We start from the raw sequence: 22,608 nt of genomic DNA on the forward strand, positions 1-22,608 counted from the left end.
TTGATCTCCATTTCTTTTACGGTTCACACTTGGGCTTGACCATCCCTTCATGAGCCCAGTGAAAGGAGCTCAATGTTAGAAAATCAGAGATTACTTTCTTTCAGAGAAATTATTGTAAAGCATATGAAAAAATTAGGAATGCTAAAAAACAACCGAGGTTAACCCAAACCCAACAACATACATGTTAGCAAAATGGAGGTATGGTCTACATTTTCTCTGGGAAATGAAAAAAAAAAAAGTCATTAATCCCCGAGGTGAATATTAACCAGATTTCTTGTTTTGTTCAGTTTCCGATGCTTGATTCTTTGTGTTCTCCTGATTTCCTACCAAAAATATTTGTTTCTGTTTTATCTGTGTGTAAGCATCACCTGAGCGCATTCTCAGTGGGTAAGGATGGAACGCATTCGGTGTTTCCTTGATGCAATCGAGGGAACTTTGCCTTCTCCCTGCCAAAACCAATTTCTCTCTTCTTAGAGAAGTGAAGTCTCACCAGCCTTCAAGGCTCCCATCACCATGGCTCCTGTCCTGACTGGGGCCTCGCAGCCTCAAGTGGTTGGTCAATTAAGATTCCACCATCACTTTATGACTAATTAGCACCACAGCTGCCTCAGAAACGCTCCCGTTCCAAATGTGGTTCATGTCCTCCTTCTTCATGCGTTTAGTGGTGCTCCTGGGAGGCTCACCATGGGTATGGCCTGGGGGGCCGCCTCCCCCTCCAAAGTCTCCACTGGGCCCAGAGTGGCACTAAGTGGGCCAAGTGCTATTGGTGCCTGGGGAGTTCGTGACGCCGGTTCTCAGGAGAACAGAGCAGGTGGGGGCGGGGAAGGAAACAAGGTTTTATCCAGCAACAGTGGCTCTGATTAAAGACTCGTGCCCCACATAACCCAACTTGGTTTAAGGCCACCGCACACGGAGTATCAGGGCAACTTACAAGTACATCCAACTCAGGCACATCCAATTATTTCTGTGTTGATGCTTCCTATCAATCAGTGTCTAAATGAACCCAACGATCCTTTCAGAGATTTATCATTCCGGGTCTTTCCCACATTTCCCGTTCTTAACTGATAGAGAGATTCTCAAGTACAACGTCGGTACGGTGCATTTTATGCAACCGGCAACATGTTTCTTTCACACGCGTTCAAGTCAATCTTGGCAAAAGGTGAAAGGGGGCACCAGTAATCCAAGCTAGTTATGTTTTTCTTTCCTTATTAAATCAGCTAAAATTATCTTTGTTCTTCTAAGGCTGGGAAGGGTCTATAAAGGCGTTGGTGCCGAGGTAACCCTCACCTGGTGCCCTCAGAGAAGGCAGAGATAATTGGAGTGCTGTAATTTTATAATGTCTTTAGAGTGGGAAGAAATCTTCCTTACAGAACTCGTGGAGTTTGGTTCGGCTTTTTGAAATCAGAGATGTGAAGACGGGGGTAAGATATGACAGTCCCCTCATTGAGGAAGGCTCTGGAATTTCTTCCCTGCTGGGACCCCCTCACCCTGTGCTCAGGCCCACGGACCCCTCCGGGGTCCTCCTTTCCATCAGGAGGCCCGATCGCAGCACTGACTCTGTTGGAGGCATTGTGTTTTTACTCTCCCCCTCAGCCCTGAGAGGGTGCTGCTGTTACGGCCGTGTTGCAGGCACAGGGACCGGGGCTCCCAGAAGCTCAGTGAGGTGTGCAGAGCGGCGTCATTCGCGAGGGGTGGTGCCCCAGTAAAGCCGGGGTCTGACAGACGTCTGCCGGTGCCCAGAGCTTTAGCCAGCTCTGACCGCCCACCTCCTGCCTCCTGTGCTCCACGGGCGTCTGGTCCCCCCGGGCCCTTGCTTCCAGCACGGTGAAGCCATATTTCCTCCTTCCTCGGAACTGGGGCCCTAAACCGGCTCAGTCTTGTATTCTGAGACCCGCAGACAAACAAATGTGGTGCTGCCCTGAGGATTTCGGATGTTCTGGGACCTCCTGGCTGCCTCCCTCTACCCCACACTTCCCACCCCGTCCACACGGCTGGCCTGTCCCATCTACACTGTGGATTGCCATCACACTTGAGTTTTCTGATTTTTTTCTGCGCGGCTAAATGCCCCACGTCAGTGCTAAGGAGAGCTGCCGCCGGGCTGGGAGTGGAGTCATGGTGCTGTGTGAGTAAGTACACATACGTGTGTCTCTGTGTGTGTGTCTGTGTGTGTCTGTGTGCACGTGTGTGCGTGTCAGGTGCTACAAGGGGTGGGAAACGGGGTGGAGGCCTGGCGGTTGCTGTCCATACTTGGCTCTTGCATTGCTCACACTGCTCTGTGATGAAGTAAGGGACTTCCTTCTTTCTTCCTCTTAAGTTAATTTATTTATTTTCAGAGAGAGCGTGCATGAGTGGGGAGGGGCAGGGGAGAGGGAGAAAGAGTCCCAAGCAGACGCCCCGCCGAGCACGGAACCCGAGGCAGGGCTGGATCTCATGACCCTGAGATCATGACCTGAGCCAAAATCAAAAGTCAGATGCTCAACCGACGGTGCTACCCAGGCGCCCCAGAAGTAGGGGACTTTCCATGGATACTTAACTGAGAGACAGGGCCCGTTTCCCTCCCCATCCCACACCCCACATGAAACGTCCCTACAGCTGGGAAAAGGACACCCGGCTTGTTTCTTGCCTGCTGGGGGGGGGGCAGGCGGGCTGGGGGGAGGCATGAACTGTGCCACTGGCATCCAGGGCCGGGACGGCCCCGGGGCAGCCGTCGGAACCCGGGGGGGTCAGAGTCTGGCCCGGTACTCAGCTCTCCGTGGCCACCCCGGCGGCTGGAGCAACGCGGCTGCCCCTGCCCCTCTCATCCAGAGCCCGCGCCCCCCGCCCCACCTGGGCTCCCCCTCTGAAAGTCCTGACCCCTGGCCCGGGCTCACCCAGACTTTCTCTACATCGTAGTCTGCTTGGGCTGTTTGGTCCAGTCTCCCTCCTCCCTGACACCGGTGGCCCCTGAGTCCTGCACTCTAGCTGAACACAACACCCATGAGTCCCTGGACACCCCTACGTGCCAGGCCTTTCTTCCTTGTGCTGGTCCTTCTGGGGCGTCTGCGGTCCTGTTCCCAGGGCACACGCACACCCACCCTGTCCTCGGGGCGCTACGCTCCTGCCGTGTCTCCCTCCCTCCGTGACCGTGTCCTGCCCCCGCCTGCTGGGTGGGCACTTTGGGCCGGGAGGGTTTGTCGACTTGGGTGCGGCCACCTTCAGAACATGTCCGTGGGAGACAGGGTCTTTCTTTGGCTAAAGCAGTGGCCACAGCCCTTTCACAGTGTCCAGGAAGGGGCCGTGCTCCGGGTGCGGCAGGCCACGTCTGTGGGCGCTGTCGGCGGCCGAGCCGGGCCCTGGGCTCCCTCACAGGTCCCTGCGGGCTTGAGGCAGCTCTGTGGGTTTTAACTTGAACTCCAGAGGCAGCTCAAGGTCCAGGGAAGAGGTAAATTCAGGTACATAGCGCAGCGCAAGTCCTACCGCGTCTGCCTTCCCCGATGCCTCCTTGCAGAATTCAAATCTCAAAGTCCCCGCAAAGGCGACCCAGTTTCGGGGCTGACATCCTGTGCTATTTCCCCTACTTAAAGACGGATTATTTCTTTGCCCCTTGGAATTGACGATAATAGGGTTTTGCTGTACGTATTCATAATTCTCTGGGCAAGGCGTTTGGCCATATGGATTTTCTAGAGCGGCGTTTCTCAGACTTTAATGTGCAGGGTACCACCTGGGAATTTTATTGAAATGAAAATCAGGATTCAGCAGGTCTGGGGTGGAGTCTGACTTTCCACATTTCTAGCGAGCTCCGGGGGAAGCGGGCGCCGAGCTGTGTGGAGCACGCCGCTGGAGCGGGTCCGACTGCTTAAGACCCTGAGGCACCGCAGGTCTGTCATTTTAAAACTTCGGGTGGTTTTCTTCTCGCTTGTGTAGCGTGCTCTCCTCCGGCCCCAAAGGACAAGAGGGGGTCTATCTGCCCTGTAAGTGGGCGTCCACCACACCGGTGGACTATCTCTGCTCCTCCCCTGTTCAGTCACTCCCACCCCCCCGCGTGCCCACTCAGCACGTGACGCCTGGATCCAGTCCCTGGCTTGGTCAGGCCGGGTTGGGAGAACATGGCAAACAGGGCGGTTTGTGTTTTGAGATGTGTCCGCCCAGGGCCTGCCCGTGGGGCTATGTCCTCCAGCCCAAGCCCACGGAGACCTCCCCTCCTGGAGGCATGACCTGTGGGTCCCGGCCTCTCTCTCCCTTTCTCCTGACCTGCCAGAGCACCTGAAGCCCACGCCACCACTCCGGCAGGCTCTCGATGTTACCCCGGTCATTTCATGAGCGTGCGGTTCGCCAGGTAACCTTCAGAGACAGGTGTTGGAAGCCTCGCTCAGCTGCCATAAGCATGAGAAGTAGCCTTCAAGGCATCGAGGGGCCCCCTGGCAGATGGCCGGGGGCACATCAGGGTCCCCGGGGCTCCCTTAACCTTTGTGGAGCCACCCTGCTGGCTCAGCCTTCTCCCATTTTGGCTTTGTGCTCAGGCTGGTGTTCTCTCTCTATGCTGTGAAATAATGGCCAAACTCAATACGGTCCTTACACCTCTCACCAAGTTGTACATATTAGTCTGTGAGAAGGGCTGACCATCCCTAAGTCCTGTGCTCACCCCCCTGGCCACACATCACCGTGTCTAAGGGAATGAGCAACAAGCACCAGCTGTCCTGGGTCATGCGCCCACCTCTGGCCCCCACCCCACGAGGAGAGGTTGAGGAGAGGCGCTGCCATGGGGGAGGGGTTGTAGACAGCCCAGGTTCCACGGACCCCAAACTCTGCTCATCCACCCACTGCGCTCCTCGCTAGGTGACTGAGAAGTAATCGTCTTCTGATTTGATCATTGCTTCTTGATTCCATAATTTTAATAATAAGAAGAAGACCCCTCTTGCCCTCTAAACCAGGGGTTCTCAATATATGCGTACCTTTCCAAAAATCCCAAGGCCCAGGACCCACCCAGAATATCTGCTGGGAGACTGCGCAGAGGTTTGATTGTTTGCTCTTTAAAGGTGCCCCCTTGGAGAGTGCAGCCAGGATCAAAACCCACGTGGGAGACAGGGCTTGACTTGTTTGGTGGTAAAGAATTTTAAATGTGAGGACCACAAGGAGCCTTGGAACCTGGCTGGCTTCACCCCTTTCATTTCAGGGGTAAAGTCACTTGCCCAAAGCCACGTAGTTAGTGGTGAGTCTAGAACGCATGGCACCTGATTTCCAGCCCTGTGTTCTTTTTATAACACCTGATCTCATACATGTCGAAAGGCAGCCTAAACATAATGAGGCAACGCCGCCAAGGGCACAGAAAGCTCCCTGGCAGATCTGAAAAGGAAGAGAAAATACTTTGAAAACATTAAAGGTTGTTACCAGGTGTCAAATGAGTGTCATGCAAGTAGCTTTAGTTCTTCAGCACACCGGGACTGATTGAATTTATTTAAATGTCTCTGTTAGCTTGAGGGATTCCCGAGACCGTGCTCCTTGTCACTTTATCCCACTATTAATCACCTGCACGCTAACCTAACCTGGAAATAACTGTAAAATTTGTTATACTTCAACTGATCAGGATTCAAGACACTTCATTCTTCACAATTTGTGTAGGATCAAAGATATGGCTGCCCTCCAAAACATCAGGATGTTTACATCAAAGGTGAGCTTGAATCCCTTTCAACCTGGCTCCCCTCTTTAGCACTTGGATTTAAGTTCTTGTTGAAACTTTTTATAGAGCAGCGCGTGCGCGTGCATGCGCGTGTGCATGCGCGCGCATGCATTTCAGCCATTAGCAGGAGCCCGGGCGCCAGCTTCTTGGTGCCTCGGGACGGTCAGTGGACACATTTCTGGAGGAGCCTGGCTCCTGCCCCGTCAGGGTGAGCTTGGTAAGCAGTCCCACAAACACCCTTTGATCCTGTCCCGGGTCCCTATCAATCTGCCCGTGTCCTGCAGTCACAGTGACTTTGTCATGGAAAATGCCTTTGACCTAACAAATGCTGATCACCTGGCCTCCAGTTTGGGAAAAAGGCTGAGGCCCAATCTGGTTTTTCATCAGGAAAAAAGACAACATTTGATTCGTTTCTCTCTTTCACGTGTGATGCTTTGCACCAGGACCCACTGGCTTGTGTTGGTCACTGCCTCCTTCTTCCTTCTACATCCGCTACCCCGCCGTGAGCTTCGGGGGACGAATGCCTAGCGGTGCTGGTAAAGGTGTTGCTTTTACCTGGATCAGGTGCAGGTGGCTCGGGGAGGTGTGTGGAGCTGGGCGCTTAAAGCAAAACAAGTTAGGGCGGCTGGACACAGTTGTACAGCAAGGAGACAGGAATTTCTAATTGAGATAATAATGTCCTCGTCTACTGAGAGGGACAGAGACTTGCCTTCCTTTAAAAAAAAGCGTCTGAAGTGAACTTGCTCATAGAATACCTCCATAAATACTTTTATGTCTGACTCACTTAAGCTAGACTCGTAACGTAACATGACCATGTGCCTTTATATTATTGAAGTTTAAAGGGATTCCTTTCAAAGCCCAATGTTTGGCTCACGATGAAAGGGATCAAACAGCTTATTCTAAGTTACATTCAATAATTACATAAGTAACCCTTTAAATACTAGATATGCAAATAATCCACTATTCTTTCTGTAATTACTTTGTGTACAGAGTTTGGTAAAATCCCAAGATTGTAATACATGTTTGTGGAGAAGATTAGCAAATACGGTTTCTTTCTGAACGGAAGACACAGAGTAGGAATTCAGAGATCTGCCGATGCTCTGAGCGGACGTGTGCACCGGCTGGTGAGGGAGGGCCGGGGAGGGGCCGGGGGGTGGGGGGGGCAGTTCTAGGAAAGGCCCACGCCGTCCAGCCCTGCCCAAACTCTCCCAGAGTTCCCGACGTTGCATGCTTCCAGTCTTGAAAGAACAAATCCCCTCAAGAGACTTGGCACTTCCATCTGGTTGGGCTGGAAATACGTCGGAGGGGTTTCACAGATTCCTGTTCTTATCTCGGCCTCATCCAGGGGGGTGGGGTGACCTGAGCGTGTGCCTGCTTCCCCCGCTCCCACAAGCTCTGGAGGGGGGAATGGGGGAGTTTGGAGTCACATCAGCCCCTCCTCCCCAGAACACAAGTCTAAAAACAAGTTATTTTAGGTGTAACCCCTGCTCGCTGTAAAAACAGCCAGAGCTGAGAGGTAGGAACTCGGTTTTCCCTCCACCTCTCCTGAACCCCATCCCAGACAGGTTCCTATGCACAGCTTCAGGGGCATCCTTCCAGAACCTTTATCTGCTCAAAAGAGCACCTGCGAACACACGAATGCCTATATGCCCCAGAACTGCTGGGGTCATGCCGTGGACACTCATCCCATCCCTTCCCGTGGACCCCCCTCACTTTCCTCGCACTCGGATGTGGCGTGAGAACTCCTACCTCTCGAGGCTCGCAAGGTTACATCACTTCCACCATGCAGGTCTGACTGCACAGTGTCTCTAGTACTTGAACGCCCATCGGGACCCATCCCGGGACTCAGATCATCGCTAATTTGGACCCTTTTCTAAACTTTGAGAGCAAATCAACCTTTAAAACTCCCTGTTCAGCAGCCTCTGATGCGGCATTACCCCCCCGTGTCCCTCTGTACTTCTTAGACTCTTCTCATTTTGTAAAACAACTCTCCCCTCCCCAGGATGGTCATAATAGTAAATTTCCAAGTTTTTAAAAATGTCTGTATTTCCCCCTCACGTGTGATGAATGGTTTAGTTACAAAAGGAATTGCGGGTTCGGAAATCTTGGGGACTCAGGCTGCTGGTGTTGGCTTTCGCTCCTGGCGCTGAGATCAACGACGGTCTTGTTCTCAGTACTTCATCCTGCTGGGGGCTCTCGGGAGGGTGGTTTATGCCTAGGGTTCCTCTCTTTCCAAGGAGGGAACGAGACGTGGGACTTTGCAGAGTTCATCCTGGTCAGCCCTCCGTGGGCCCGTTTGGGCTGAAGACCCGGCTTCTCCTCGGGTCCGGGAGCTCTCGATGTCCTGCTCTCCTGCCCCAGGCTTCCTGGTCCCCTCTTTCTGAACGCCCACCGGGGGATGTGAGGCTTCCTGGGCTGCTCTCTACGTCTCTTAGGTTTTCTCTCCTATTTTCCATCTTGCTCTTCCTTTCCCCCCACATGTTCTTAGACAGGTTTCAGCGTCTTCATCTGTGACATAAATTCATCCTCTCCACGTGCAGTTTCAGCCCGCCCACAGAAGGCTTTATTTCAGTAAGCATTTTGAGATCAAAGAACACTTTTTCAAAGGAGCCTGTTATGTTGGGGATGCCATGTTCTCTCTACTCTCCCCAGGATACAAATTAGAGTTTTTCCAAAGTTCTTGGTTTATTCCCTGGATTGTCACTACTTTCTCGTGGTGAGTTTCTGTGTGTTCATCTTGCTCCTTCCTCTCTGATGCTTCTGGTTTTGCCAAAATGCCTGGTGACCTCGGTCCTGAGGTTCCTGTTGATGAGTGAAGGGATCGTTTCTCTCACTATGGGGGAGGCTCTGGGCCGCTCTTCCGGTGGTGTGGTCCCCTGCCTGAGCACAGTGGCCGCTGTCTTTCCTTCCTGCAGGGTCTTGAGGTGTAGGCTCTGCTCCGAATTCCCTCTTCGGCAGGCAGACCTCACCCCTGCCTTTGGGAGCCAGTCCTTGATGTTAATCAGAGAAAATGAAGCTGCTTCCAGCCAAGCTGTGATGAGGGCAACGAAGCACTTCTACGCAAAGTTAACGAGTAACTGATCTCCCATCCAAGTGCTCACCAGGCCCGATCCTGCTTGGCTTCCGAGATCAGGTGACATCAGGCGCATTCCGGGTGACGGGTCTCGATCACCGATGGACCCTTCCTATTCTTCACATTTGTTGACTCTTCGCCTTTGGATCTCCTAGAGACCTTTTCTGGGTGACGTGCACTTACCCCTGGGTCTGGGCTCTGTGCTCTCCTTGCCAGGCTGGTCCCCGTTCTTCCTATTTTCAGAAATGTATCACCAAATTCTGGTCTTTAGTGGCACCCCCTGCAGTTTCATTTCAGTGTCAACTTTGGAAAGAGGGCTTGGACATGTATGTGTTCAGTGGGCCACCAGGAACCGATGGTCCTCCCTTCTCTTCAGAATGTGAAAGCCTGGAATATTCCTTGGACATGCTTCCTACTCAAGGTGCAGGGAGAGAGGGGTCCTAGCCCCCCAGCTCCACACTACGTGCTAGGTAACCTTGAGCAGGCCCTTGAGATGTTCCAAACCTCTGCTCACTAATGGGCATTGGGATCTGTGACCCTACAAGGACGGGAAGGGCTGACTCGGGAATTTTTCTCAGTGGCTTCCAACTATAAATCAGGTGGTTGGTATCCTGTTGTTGTGTAGCAGCAAAGGAAAAGGCCACGATGCTTAAATATGTAAAACCACACATTATTTTAGGAGTCTGGTTGCCCTGGTCTTTATGCCACCCAAATGTGGCCATCTCGCGACATTGACATTTGCTTTCTGAACATCTCAGAAGCAGGCTCCAGCCCGGAGCTGTCTCTCTTGTCAACGCCAGCGAACACAACAGTGCGCCTGGCCTGTTTATTGCATGCCCCTCGCTTTCGGTTAATGAAACGTTTCATGGGTAATGAACCAAAACCTCGGTCCAAGCACAGTGAGGCTGGAAACGGAGCTGTCTTTGGGCTTTGTTAGCGGTTCACCTTTCAGGTCCTGGAGACTCCACCCACACTTAGCCGCAGACAAAACAACCCGGGACTGACAGATCGACTTCAGAAGATTCGTCGCCTCTGACAAATCTCCTTAAACGCGCGGCATCTGGTTTGCCATATCAGCAAATGGTCTAGGCCCCTTGGGTGTGCCGATCGGGGACAACGAGACCCGGGAGGGCAACTGTGTTGTTGTAGAAAGGACGTGGGACAGCGGCATTTGGTGGAAATGAACTCCTATAGGGCGACCTGGGGCCCTAATGAGTACTGGTCACTCTAGCGCACCCACAGACTGGGTAGACTCCCATTGATTGGTTCTCTGGAGTCAGCCCCATAGAATGTTCTGTGCTGATGTGTCTGAAACGGTAGCCACGGGACAGGTGACTGTGGCGATCTTGAAATGGGGCTGGTATGCCTGAGAAATTGAACATTTAAATTGTATTCAATTTAAATTAATTTAAATGAGTTTAAATAGTCGCATGTGATCAGTGGCTCCTGTAGGGGCAGTGTGAGTTGGGAGAGCTCTGACTTACCCAGGCTGGGGGCCGGTCTGGGTGGCCCGGCAGCGGGAAGCAGCGGGGAGCTTCCCCAATTAAAACACCTCTTGGCTCACCCGTCCCTAATCTCATCACCCTAGAGCCACTCATCTCCGTCACTACTCCCGAGAGAGGCAGACAGGGAAGGCGACACACCAAACAGCCTCTGTCAGAAGCATATTGGCGGGATTGCATGTCAGAGGCATGTCCCTCTGTTAAGGCAGCTCCCGGGAGGAGGCCAGGAAGGCCCCGAGGTTGGACTTCGGATCCTAATGCTCGTTGGGAAGGAGGAGCTGTGTAGATGGAGAGGTGCAGAGGGTCCCCTCTGTGTCTGTGACGTGGATGTGTGGAAAGGAAGCCGGGCTGGTCCGGGTCATGGGACTCAGAGTGGCGTCCGGGCTGCCCGGAGGTCAGCCTCCACCTGCCCTGATGAGGGGCAGCACCATGGGCCTCCGCTGTCTTCGTGACACACGCGGGGAGCCTCGGGAGGAACTCAGGGCTGCAGGAGAGCATGAAAGCGTGGCTGCTGAAGGAGCACGAAGGGTGCACGCCCCGGGGGCCCACCGTGGCCTGGCTGCGGGCTGGGAAGGGCACACTCGGCACCACCTCCACACCTCGGGCCGCCTGCACCACTCTCTCCGAAGCCAGGGCTGCCTGTGGCTCCCCCAGACCCTCCTGGATGCCCCTTCCTGGCCGAACCCTCCGGCCCAGAGGCCCCTCGTTGGTGTGGAGCACCTCCCACACGGTGCGGGGCTTCTCGGGGAGCAGCGGGCAGTGGCCAGACGGCTGGGGTGCTGGAGGGCAGGACATTCCTGTCCCTCCTCAGGTCACCTGCCCATTCCATCCTCAGGGATCCCAGACCCAACCCTTGCCCCTCCCCACACCAGGCCGACCTCAGGTTCAGGGCTTTCACGGAGTCTGGTCGGTTTTCTTGCTCGTCCGGCCAGGAGGACGTGGGCCCTTCATGGCGAGCTCGGCTCTAGGACACCCAATGCTGTCCTGAGCCCACCTTTCCATGGACAGAGCCACCCAACCGACCCAGCGGCTCGCTAAGGACTCTTTTGTCCTCGTCAGGCTTGTTTTGGACTCGCATATTTTTTCCCATCTCTGGAAATAGAAAGAGCATCCCTGTGGTTCCCTGCAGGCCGCCCTTCTCCGCCCGGAGCAGGTGGTCCTCCCAGAACTTGGCTGGCGAGCCTCCCCCCGCCTGGAGTGAGCGCCCTTCTCTGTCCTCAGAGACCTGGATGCAGGGCCATCTCCTTCAGCCTCATCTGTGCCCCTCACGTAGCTCACACGCTCACCCCTTAAACCCTGAGATTCAGACTCTCCGCTCCTCCACCCACTTGGCCTCTCCCCTGCTCTGACCCACAAAATGTCCCGAGTGTGTGCCCTCCCTTTGTGGTCAGCGTTATGTCCTTTCTCACGCCGCCCTTCGCTGTGGGATGTGCCAGCCCTGTCTTCCCCTCAAGGGTGGAGACTCCAGCACACTTACGGTGGGGGGGGGGCTGTGTGACAGGCACTGTCCTGCGTGCCTGACGGAGTCTCTCAGATCCGGCCCCCACAAGGGCCACGCCACACGCGTTCCATCGTAATCCTTACCCTGTGGGCGAGAAAACCGAGGCCCAGAGGGGCGGGCTGGCCAGGTAGCTTCTCACGGGAGCGCCAGCTTCCAGGGCGGGCTCAAGCCCGGACAGTCTGAGAGCAGACCCACCTCTGACAGTGGCTCCCTGAGCTCGTCGGGCTGCCCCCCTCCCCTGGCCTTCTCGCGACATCAGAAACTAGCAGTCAAGCAGGAGAAGGTGACAAGGTGACAGGGAGCCCCACGCGCTGGTACGGGTGATGAGGAGGAGAGCAGTCTGGCATCGACTGAGCAGGTTCGAGTCCTGCTGCTCACTTGGTGACCTGTGCTGACTTTGGAAGTCACAGCAACATGACGGATAAATACACCTTGTAATTTTTCTCCCAAAATGAGAATCGCTGGAGTGTCTCCTGGCTTGTGGCTATTGGACCTGGCCCTGAGGGATTGTGCTGTAGGCACTGTGAAAACTCAGGTTGTTTTACCCAGAAAAGATCCGGAGAGAAAGACTGTGTGTTTCTTCCTGAGCTGGAAGTTGTACCAGGAAATCTAATTGTCATCCACTCTCCAGACAGCTGATCGATATCAGATGGGATGCGGCTCGGGGCGATGTGCCTGTGCTTGTAGCCCTGGAGCTTTATTCCAAGGCTCATGCAGATGATCCCAGCTGTAGAGAGACCGTGACACGTTCTAGAACTCCATCCATTTACAGCCTGGGAGAGAACACAGCGGCTCTGAAGCCAGGAGGCTTCCTTCAGTCCTACGTGCTCTGTGACCTTAGGTGAGATGCATCATTTCGCAGAGTCCTTCTGTTGCGCGGGCTGACAGCTCTCGATGAGCAGAGCTCCAAACCACTCGTTGTGTAATTATGGACACTTAAGCCATATTTAAACATGTACTTAGGTTCCTAATTAAAAAAGAAAAAGATAATCTGTGTATTGCTATAATAACTCTTGTTAACGTTTGAACATGTTGATAAAGAGAACAAGAGAAATGATTGTGTGTCACATTTCTTCCTTCATAATTGTTTTGTGGTTGTTAATCCGAGGCTCCTTTTAGCAATATCTGTGTCATCTGAAACTTTAGTGAGCATGACATGGAATCTAGAACAGAGAGGAACAGACCTGGACCAAGCGTTTCCATGTATCCTCCTATATCCAGTCACCAACACAGAAATCTGATCCTTCTGACGAGAGGAGTTCAGGTGAGTTCAAGACCCAATGGCATTTCAGTGAAAAACACTTTCCTTATTAGTCTGGCATCCAGGTTTCAAACCAGTTACGTGATGTGGGATTTTCATTGTTTAGAATGGTTTTAGTCTATGAATACGAATATTCTTGAATTCATGTAGTCAATCCCACTGAACATATCCCATTGACAAAGGATGGAAACAGAGTGTTTGGTCTTTGGAGCAGTTTGCAGAAAGGAAGTGAGATGTATTGACATCATTCAATACCAAACCAATGAGTTTTTTGAGTAGGCTTGCCTAGAAAGAGAGTGAATCACCATCAAGAAGACACGTAACTACATATACCTGTGAATCAAAACCCAGCACTTTTGGTTCATTTTAGAGAATGTCTAAGACATGTATGTTCGAATATGCACTCCTGAAATTTGAGCTTGAAAATTCAGGGAATAATTAAAACCGTGTGTGTGTGTGTGTGTGTGTGTGTGTGTGTATAATCACTGGATTGAACCAAAATAAAATACCTGTGACTTACAGAATTTGTTCTTTGTTTGAATTCATGGTCTTAGGTTACACCTGAATATCCAAAAGAAATTAAGGAAGATGGTCGGAGAGTGTGGGTGGTGGTTGCATTTCACCCCTCGGGGTCAGGGCAGCCTTGGGTTTTTCTTACCTCCGTTAGCCGCCGGGGTGGCAGGTGAGGGTGGGTGCCCCCAGGGTCTATGGGGGGCCTGTTTCCAGCTCTCCTTGATCTTCTTCTAATGCTAAACTCTCTTGCAGCAAAAGACTCTTGAAATGATTTTTTTTGACTCCTTAAACTCTTGTCTTTTCCATCCTCTTGGGAAGATGGGGAGCAGCTGGGTCATACCTGCCTACATTTGCCCTTTCTGTTTTATGACTGTAATTCTACTTCTTGAGCTGGCTCTTGAGCTGGCTCTTCGCTGACAGAGACTTCCAAGCTGCTTGGGTGAGCCTTGTATGCACCTTGGTCTCATTTTGGGGAGTTGTTTTCCGGACCTTCATGATTCTTTCACACCTGCCTCTGACATGAAGAGGCCCCAAGGGGCCAATGTTGACAGCAGTGACCAGATCACTTTTGTTCTCACGCATTCCAGGCTCCTGCAAAAATACGCAATCACTTTGTTTTTAGTTTTTTTTGAATAACAGGAAAATGCTCTTTTCTCAGCATCTATGATTCTCTATGATTCCTCAGTTCATGTTTGGGGTGATTTTTTGTGCCCTCCCAGTTTCTGTTCCGAGTTGTTTCCATGGGTTGTTTAGCCCCCTCCTGTTTGGGTGTGAGGCGGCAGAGCCAGTGATGAAGACCTTGTCCGCCAAAGGAGCCACAGAACCACCAAGACATTGGGCCCAGTCTGAGAAGAGCTCTTCGAGGTCGTCCGCCCCTCCCTCCCATGCCTCGGGCTCCCAGGACGGTCCTTGAACGTAAATTCATCACCTCAAGAAGCAGCACACTCCATTGCAGGGCAGCTCCGACTGTTGGGAAAACCTGCTGCCCTCCGTCTTCCGCCCGTTCATTCTCTCTGGACTCGTGGTTTCCCACGGACAAATGGGGGAAGGCCTCCATGAGGACAGCCCACGCAAACCGCCCCTGGCCACGGGAGGTCCTCTTCAGCTGTTCTAGGTGGCTCCCCCGCCCCAGATGAATAGAGCCTGGCAACTGGACACTTGATTTCTGACAGTTTTTGCCAGGAAATGACATAAATGCTGTTTTTATTAGAGACAGGCATTAAATGAAGGGAAGCAGGAAAGTCTCCATTAGGGTCTGAAATATCCCTGCCCCATTTCAACTTTTAAAAGCGTCTTTCATTTAAGCTCTATCTATGCATCCATTTATGTACGTATGTATGTATGTATCTATCCATCTGTCCATCCGTCCATCCATCCATCTTTTATCTATCAATCATCTATCTGTCCATTCATCCATCTTTCATCCATCTATCATCTAGATGTCTCTCTCTCTCTCTCTGCATATATAGGGGGTGGGAGGAACTGTGGCTACCACGGGGACCGCCCAGGCAGAATCACACGGTAGAGACATCGGTGATGCCTCTTTTCTGAGTAGCCGGCCACCTTTCACCCCTTCCTCCTTGGGAGTCACTCCTTCGCATCTACTGAGTTCCACGCTATTCTCTCAGCATCAGAGTTGCTATGGAGATATCAGTGTCTGTAAGACAAAAATGACTGATGGCAAAGACGCAGACCTGCTTCCGTTTAGAGCTGGAGGAACGTGTAGTTCAGGCCCATTTTCTTAGACCCGGACACGGTGGTCCTGCTCACTGAACCACCTGCCCAAAGCCTCACTGACACACCTAAAAGTGAGACCTCTGCTCCCACCCCTGGGCCTCTCCTCTCCAGCAGGCTGCCTCACCTCCTCCAGAAAAAATCATACTCTAATTTGCATCCATCACGATAGGGGCAGAGCGTGAGGGACGCTCTGGCTTAGGGACCTGGCCAGAAATGCAATTTAGATACGGAATGAGGTTGTATTCAGCAAATGCTCTTTGTTTCAGCCTTGGGGACATTGAGGATGGCATCGATCCCCTCAGGCATGTTAAAAAAGAGATCCTTTCTATTCGGTCAAATGACAGGCTTTCTCAAAGTGATCAGCTGGCTTGGACACAGGTCCTGAACTTTGGAAGTGATCTGTGTGGAGAGCTGCCACTCTGTGCTGGCCTCTTCTCACATATAGATTTGCAGAAGCCAAATATCGGGCACTTTCAAGCATCTCCCCATGCAAATGCAGCACTTGTGAAGCCCGGGGTGGGGGAGGGGGGGAGGGCAGAGATAAAGTATCTGCTCTGGTTGGACCCCAGTCGAGGCGCTAAGGTGTACATGCAGGGTCTGACATTTATTTGGAACGAGAGAGACATTTTACACATTTTAATTTTCATGAAATATTCAGACTATGATTCTCTGTGACTGACACCAGGATCTACTTCACCCCGAGCACAAGTAGAGCAGGCCGACCCCATCGGGGCGCGGTTCCCACGGTGCGTTTTGCGGTGTCTTCCTTCCTAGAAGCGTACTACACTTAAGAGTAATGCTAGAGGTGGTCATTTCTCCTGAAACAGTGTTGGGGATGAGTAATGTTTGGAAAAAAGGAAACTGTTGGTGCAGAAAGCTCTGAATACCAGGCCTGGCTGGGTTAGGACTAGGGCAGAGCACGCCCTCAACCATGCCCCACCCCCTATTGCTCTGGGTTTGGGGTGTTTTCCCTATGCGCCTTCCTAGTGGATACCCGCAAAGGCAGGCGGGACTTGGGAGAAGGGCCCATTACTCGAACCATTTGGGGAACATGCCTGGGTAAATACTCGGCCACCTGGCTCCCTCCTCGGTCTGCACTCGCTGCCCCGTGGGACTCGAGAGCCTTGGCCATCGGGTCACTGCCCCACTGCCCCACCGTGTTGCTGAGGGCAGTGACCTTGGCCACTCGGAGCAGGTGCCTTTGTGGGCTACCCCACCACGCTGAGTCTCCCACGGACACCTGCTTGTGTGTTTTTCACCTGAATCTCATCACTAATTCAGCTCCTTGAAACTTTCCTATTCTTATTTGTTTGTTTATTTGTAACGCGGTGGCATAGAAGAAAATAAAAGTACTGAGGGATCACTAAGGTGGGACAAGCTTACTCGATAGTTGACTGTGGTCACTGAGCAGCTAATAACCATCAGGGGCTGCGCTGCACACCGGTTACCCCGTGCAGTCTCTTAAACAGACCTGGGAGGCAAGGATTCGAATCCTCCCTTTAAAGAGTGTTGAAATTAAGCTTCCTCCCGGTTCCAGGGGCCAGTCTTTGCTGGTTTGTGGGGGGCCTTCTGCATTTGCAGCCCTGGTTGCTGTGTGCGGGTACACATGTGGGCACGACAGGGACTGGAAAGGAAAACGTACACGCAGATTTGTTCCTCCTTCTTAGCGCTTGTGTTAGTGAGGGCGACAGAAGTTATAGCTGACCTTGTCCCCTCCCACCCCAAGACCTACCCAGTCACCAAGCTTTCCGCCCACCCAGCCTCTGACACCCTCCGTGGACCTCTGTCCCCACTCGCCCATCTAACCACATCTTCTGGGGTTCCAAGCTAGCACCGGCAGCTAGTGCAGGCTTTCTGCCCCACCCGGCCCACCCCACAGGATTGGGCATCCCTCCTGCCCTCCCACAGCACAAGAGGCCATCCTAACCTGGGGCCCTGGGAATTGGCTGGGAGTGATTCTGTCTTCCAGGGGACATTTGGAATGTCTAGAGACATTTGTGGTCATCACCAGTGGTCACAGTGCTATTGGTATTGAGTGGGGGTAGGCCAGGGGTGATGCCAACTGTCTACAATGCTCACGACAGCCCCACAGAGAAGTACCCACTCCAAGATGTCAGGAGGGCCAAGGCTGGGCAAACCTGCTACCCTGGATGGGTACCATGACTTGCTTATCTCTGGGTCCTTAATGATGAGTACCTAAAAGTGCTCAGTAAGTGTTGAATATTGTTGCAAAAATGTCCCGTTGACTTATAAGAATGAAGTGTAAGAGTGGAAGGAAATTCACAATATTGACTATATCTTCCTTCGAGTAATGGATACACATGATTTGTAAAATTTATTATCATCAAGTTGAACATTTATAACGAAAGATTCTTTCCCTACTGCCCCACCCCCCGGGGGGGGTAGGAGTTCCATTTGTATCAAGTGAACTGGGTTCTATGTTGAGACTACATTGTTTAGCAAAGGTTTGACTTTTTAAGGTTGTGTTTGTCAGATGAAGCTGGACTTCTTGATTTCATTTTAATTTTTTTCCCCTATATATCAGTGGAACTGGATACAATGACCAGGAAAACCACAGGATTCTTTAGATGGTTCATAAATGGCCCTGATTTAGGAATGACTTAATAAAGAGCACTTTATTACAACTTTCAGGGAATTATTCTTTTATTGTTTGTTCAAAGTGTTCTGAGCTAAAAAATATTTAAATCAACACCATGATGGTGAGATAAGACAATTTCCGAGGATAAGTGACATTTAGCATACTTACTGAAGAGAGAAAGTGTAGGAACAAGGTAAGGCTCTTTCTAAGCCAGCAAAACAATCACAATGTGGAGAACAGTGCCGCGTGCTCTTAGCTACGGGGCCGTCAAGCAAGACAGGAGAAAACCCTCTAGATAAATATGTGTGTGTGACCCATTGGCCAACCACCGTCACCCCACTGGATGGCTTCAGGGTCTTTGACCTATCACTTTGAATCTGCATGACTCACGGGTAACTTCGCCACTTCTCAGAAATTAGATTTATGAACGATAATATAGCTCAGCATGTTTAATAGGTACTCACAGTTTCACTTTTTGGATGACACCAAAATGGAATCAATTAATTAATTAAAATACTGACTCATTCCAAAAAGGATTCAAGACAGTGGAAGGAAGCATACATAATGCAAAAATCCGCAGAGAGATTAAGACGAATGTAAGGTAAATGTACTGTGGGGCCAGCAGAGGTGGTAAAATGCAAGAATTCACTGTGATGTCCTGCACAGCTGGGAGGGGAGTCAAAACAGCGCTCGCGTTCTCTTGTTGCAAAGCAAAGAGGGTATGGCCAATTGCAAGAGCCAGAGCGCTCACAGGTAAAACCTAGCAATTAATGAATCAGACTAATCAGTAATATCAGAAGCTCTTACGTCAGAGACCTCCCAGAGACTATGTGTTAAAATTAAATAAAAGGACAGCTTCCATGAGCCTGATTACAAGAGAAATCAAGTCCATTTTTACCGTACATGTGGCTTTTGTAAATACAGAATTAGGGAATTTAGCTTGTAAATACCTTTCAAAACGAAACCTGAAAGGGGGTGGGTCATTGAAAGTCTCTAGAAAGCTGTTCAGGTTAGCACCTCGGAGCCCATAGATGAGTGGCCAGTCCCTACACCGTGGTTCATCGCGTGCTAAATGGGCACCACATGGCCAGGGTAGCTCAGGCCAAACGGGCTTCCAGAATGACCACAACGTCCACTAGCAGGAAGGTGTGCTGCGAAGTGGCAGGGGGAGGAGGCGGCTGGTGCGAGGTGTGGGGTCCACATGAGTGGGCCACGGGCCAGAGACCGGCCAGCAGTAGCCGTGTGGCCAGGCGGCAGACATGCGACAGACCCCAGGGGTCCCGAAGGGCACGCCAGAGCACACAGTCAGCTTCTGGCAATCTGCTGCTGGGTGTCCAGGCCCGCCCCGAGCTGTGCCCTGGGGAGGAGGGGTAGGTCGGGAATCTCCACCCCCACCCCCCTCAGGCTGGCTGTCGGCCTCGGGCTCTGCTCCCGGTCCACGGCCCCTCCAGTTCTCCACCCAGGTGTGTGGAGGCCACGGTGTTCTGCTGTTTCTGGACCCCGAGTGCCCACAGCACTGCAGGTCCCCTAACCTCCCACACGTCCAAAATAGACACCGCGTGAGGCTGTCCTTGGGGAGGGAGTCCCGCGGGTCAGGAGTCAGGGCAAGAACCGGGGCCATGCGTCCTCTAAGCCCCAGTACAGACCTGTCCCTGCCCTACCTGCGGGCTTTCCTCCAGTTACCACAGGGGGAAACGCGTTGTGGGGTGTCCTGAGGGGCAAGGCACGGGGGATCCCAGGAGGCCGCCCCCACGCAGACCCACGGACAGACGTTTGCCTTCTCTTGAGCAGGTTCGGGCCCCTGCTGCCTTCGTTGGCCCACACCGAGCGCCCACCAGGGCCCGGTCCGTCCAGGATGAACGGAAGGAAGAATGACTGAGGCAGGGGCGTGAGTGGACGGGCCACGAGTCCACGGCGACATCCACTGGGCAGCGGGGCGGTCATGGCCGGGCCCCCCACCGCCGCCGTGGACAGCCTGGTCCCGCGTGAGTCCTCGGTTGTGGCCTCAGAGCCGATGCTGCGCCCGCCCCTCCTGGGTCCCGGGCACACCGCTGAATCCACAAAGGCGAGTGCTGCCCTTGGTAAGCCCTGCCTTGAAAAGAACTCCAAAAACACCAGCAAGCTTTCACCGCCACAGGCCTTTGAAATCGTCAGCACTTTGTGCAAACAGCCTTTGAAGCCACTTCGTGTACCTGGCTTGTCTCTAAATGAACTGTTGTTTTGGTTTCTCGAGTGCTGCCGGACAGGAATCACTCCCTTGAAAAAGAAATCGGTTCTTTAAATATGCTTTCCCCTCCCACAGACCCTACACAAGCCAAACACCGAGCCCGCTCCTGCCCCACCCCGGATGGGTCCCTCTGCGCGGTGAGTCCGTGTCCTGCTTCTGAAATGCAGTGACTTTTCCTTTGAAATTTTTCATACGTTTAAAACACAAAACCCCTCAAATTCTGGTCCCCAGAAGCTCTTTGTGCCAGGCCTGTGTCCTCAGGAGGTGCTTATGAATCGCGTGCACCTGTCAAGGGCCCTTTGGTCGTCCCGACCCCTACCCAGAGCTGCAAGCAGGCCTGACTTGGGATGAGAAGGAGAATTCAGTTTACTTGACAGTCTCTGCGTCCTCGCTGGCCGGCCCGGTGGCTGTGGTCACCGTGGGGTGCGGGTCGGCCTCAGGGAGAAATGGCAGCGAGGCTGTGTCCCAAGAGCGCTTGGGGCTTTTGCCGCTGGAGCCGGCGGGCTGGGGGCACAGAGCCCCAGGCGGGAGCTGGAAGGGAGCCGCGGGGCGCCGGAGGGGGCCGAGGGGTGGCGTGGCTGAGCAGAGGAGGCGGGGGTACTCGGTGACATCGAATATCCAGCGAAGACATTCACGTTGGACTTCGTGGGTTAGAGGCTGTGGAAGGGGATCCCTGCCCTTTGTTTAGATGGATTCTCTGATGGACACGATTCACGCAGCGATGCCTGTGAGGGGGTCTGGTGCGTCGGGCGCTGCTTCCAGCCCGGGTCCCCCAGCGCATCCCTCACGCACTCACAGCCCACTAACACGAACCCGGAGCTGAGCCAGACAACGTAGCGCCCCAAGAGCCCGCGGAGACACAGAGCAGAGGGAAGCAATCCGCCCCCGGCGGTTTCAGGTCCTCGGTCTGCGCGGGGCTTTGAGCGCAGCTCGAGGGCGGTGAGGGTGGGCCCTGGGGTGTGTGGGGAGGAGCCCCGGCCCAGGGAGCAGCCAGCGGGAAGCCCCCAGACGGGGAGTTTGAGAACCGTCTCAAGGGGGTCGAAGGCAGAGGGATGAGGGGAATTCTGCCCTCTAGCTGCTCCTGGAAGACCCCCCACGTCCTACGGGCATGGCCTCCCCTCTGTCAAAACTTCTCAAAGGAGAAATGGTTTTCCGGCCTGAGAATATTAAATATTCTAGCATGATATTAAATAATATTAAATAAATATTAAAGCATGATCTCCACCATCTTCTCTTCCAAAGGGGTTTGCCTTTCGTAGGGATGAAAGCCTTAGGGAAGGAGGGTCGAAGCCCGGAGGGAATTTTAAGGGTCCCAAACTGGCCTTGAGGGTGGCTGGAGCGACAGACCAAGAATGATCTCAAGGCCCTGAAATTGCCGCAAAAGTGCAGGCTGTTGCCTCCTCTGCCGATGACCGAGCCGGCCCGGACAAGAAGAAGACCCCGTATTTGACCCTCGCCTACCTGTTCTGGACGTTGTCTTTGGCAACCTTAAAATCCACGTCCCCTTTCCTGTTCCCTGGCAGGCGTCCCCGTGCTGAGCACACATGGGGACTATCTTCATAGGATGAATCACAGTATTTCCGGGTTGGAGGGGGCCTGAGGGAGGTTCTCCGGGCCCACGCTCTCATTCTGCAGAAGAGGAAACTGAGGCCCGAAGAGGAAGAGAGGCTGTGCGGTCTTGGGCATGTCTGCCAGCAAAGGGACCCAGACCAAGCTTTGGATTCCTAACTTAATTCTCTTTTTATTACAGCAATTTTAATTTCCGGGGGCGGGTTGGTGTTTCTATTACGAAGAACACACCACTTCCCCACCCTGACACCCATTCTGGTTTTTTGCTGACAGAATTATAAGGACAAATCAGGATATTTTAGAGCTGGGTGGGGCCCCAGGAATGGCTGAGATTCCAGCACCTTCCACCGGGGTAGCCGTGGCCGCCACCTGACAGGCGGGAACACAGGGGCGGGAAGGACTGAGGGAGGGGCGGGCGGTCTGCAAGCCGGGTGTTGGGCACCAAACAGCCCCTCTCCATCAGGGCTATCTGTGTTGTGGCCCTTTGGGGGAGGGGAGGGCACCGCGGTCCCAGGGTGTGCACGCAGGGTCTTCGTCTGTGGCCGGCTCATCTCTCCTGCGTGAATCTGGCGTGTCGATTGTGAGCAGAATGAAAGAGAAAATTCTGGTGCCTTCGAACATTACCTGATAAATGCTCGAGAGACTCTTGTCTTAGCACAAAGCCGGGGGCTCCTTTGCAGACAACCACAAGAAAGGCGCGGCAGATAGAGCACTACCCTTAATTCTGGAGCAAACACAATAGTATTTTTTGAGGATAATGTGGAGGTAGAGGATGTGACTGCTAATTTCTCTTTGGAGACAACTGAGGAAAAGAAGAATAGAGAAGAATTTATTTTGGCAACAATTCTTGATCTTCTTTTTACAAAGAAAGTTAAAGCCATAATTCCCCCAGGTGCAAATGCTGTAGCCTGAAAAGGCCTTCTTTAAAATAGGTTAAATCAGAGAAGTAGATAAGCGAAGAGGAAATTCA

Source organism: Callorhinus ursinus, unplaced genomic scaffold, assembly GCF_003265705.2.
Source record: "Callorhinus ursinus isolate GAN/ISIS: 27379988/994484 unplaced genomic scaffold, GSC_fseal_2.0 scaffold80, whole genome shotgun sequence".
Taxonomy (NCBI): domain Eukaryota; kingdom Metazoa; phylum Chordata; class Mammalia; order Carnivora; family Otariidae; genus Callorhinus; species Callorhinus ursinus.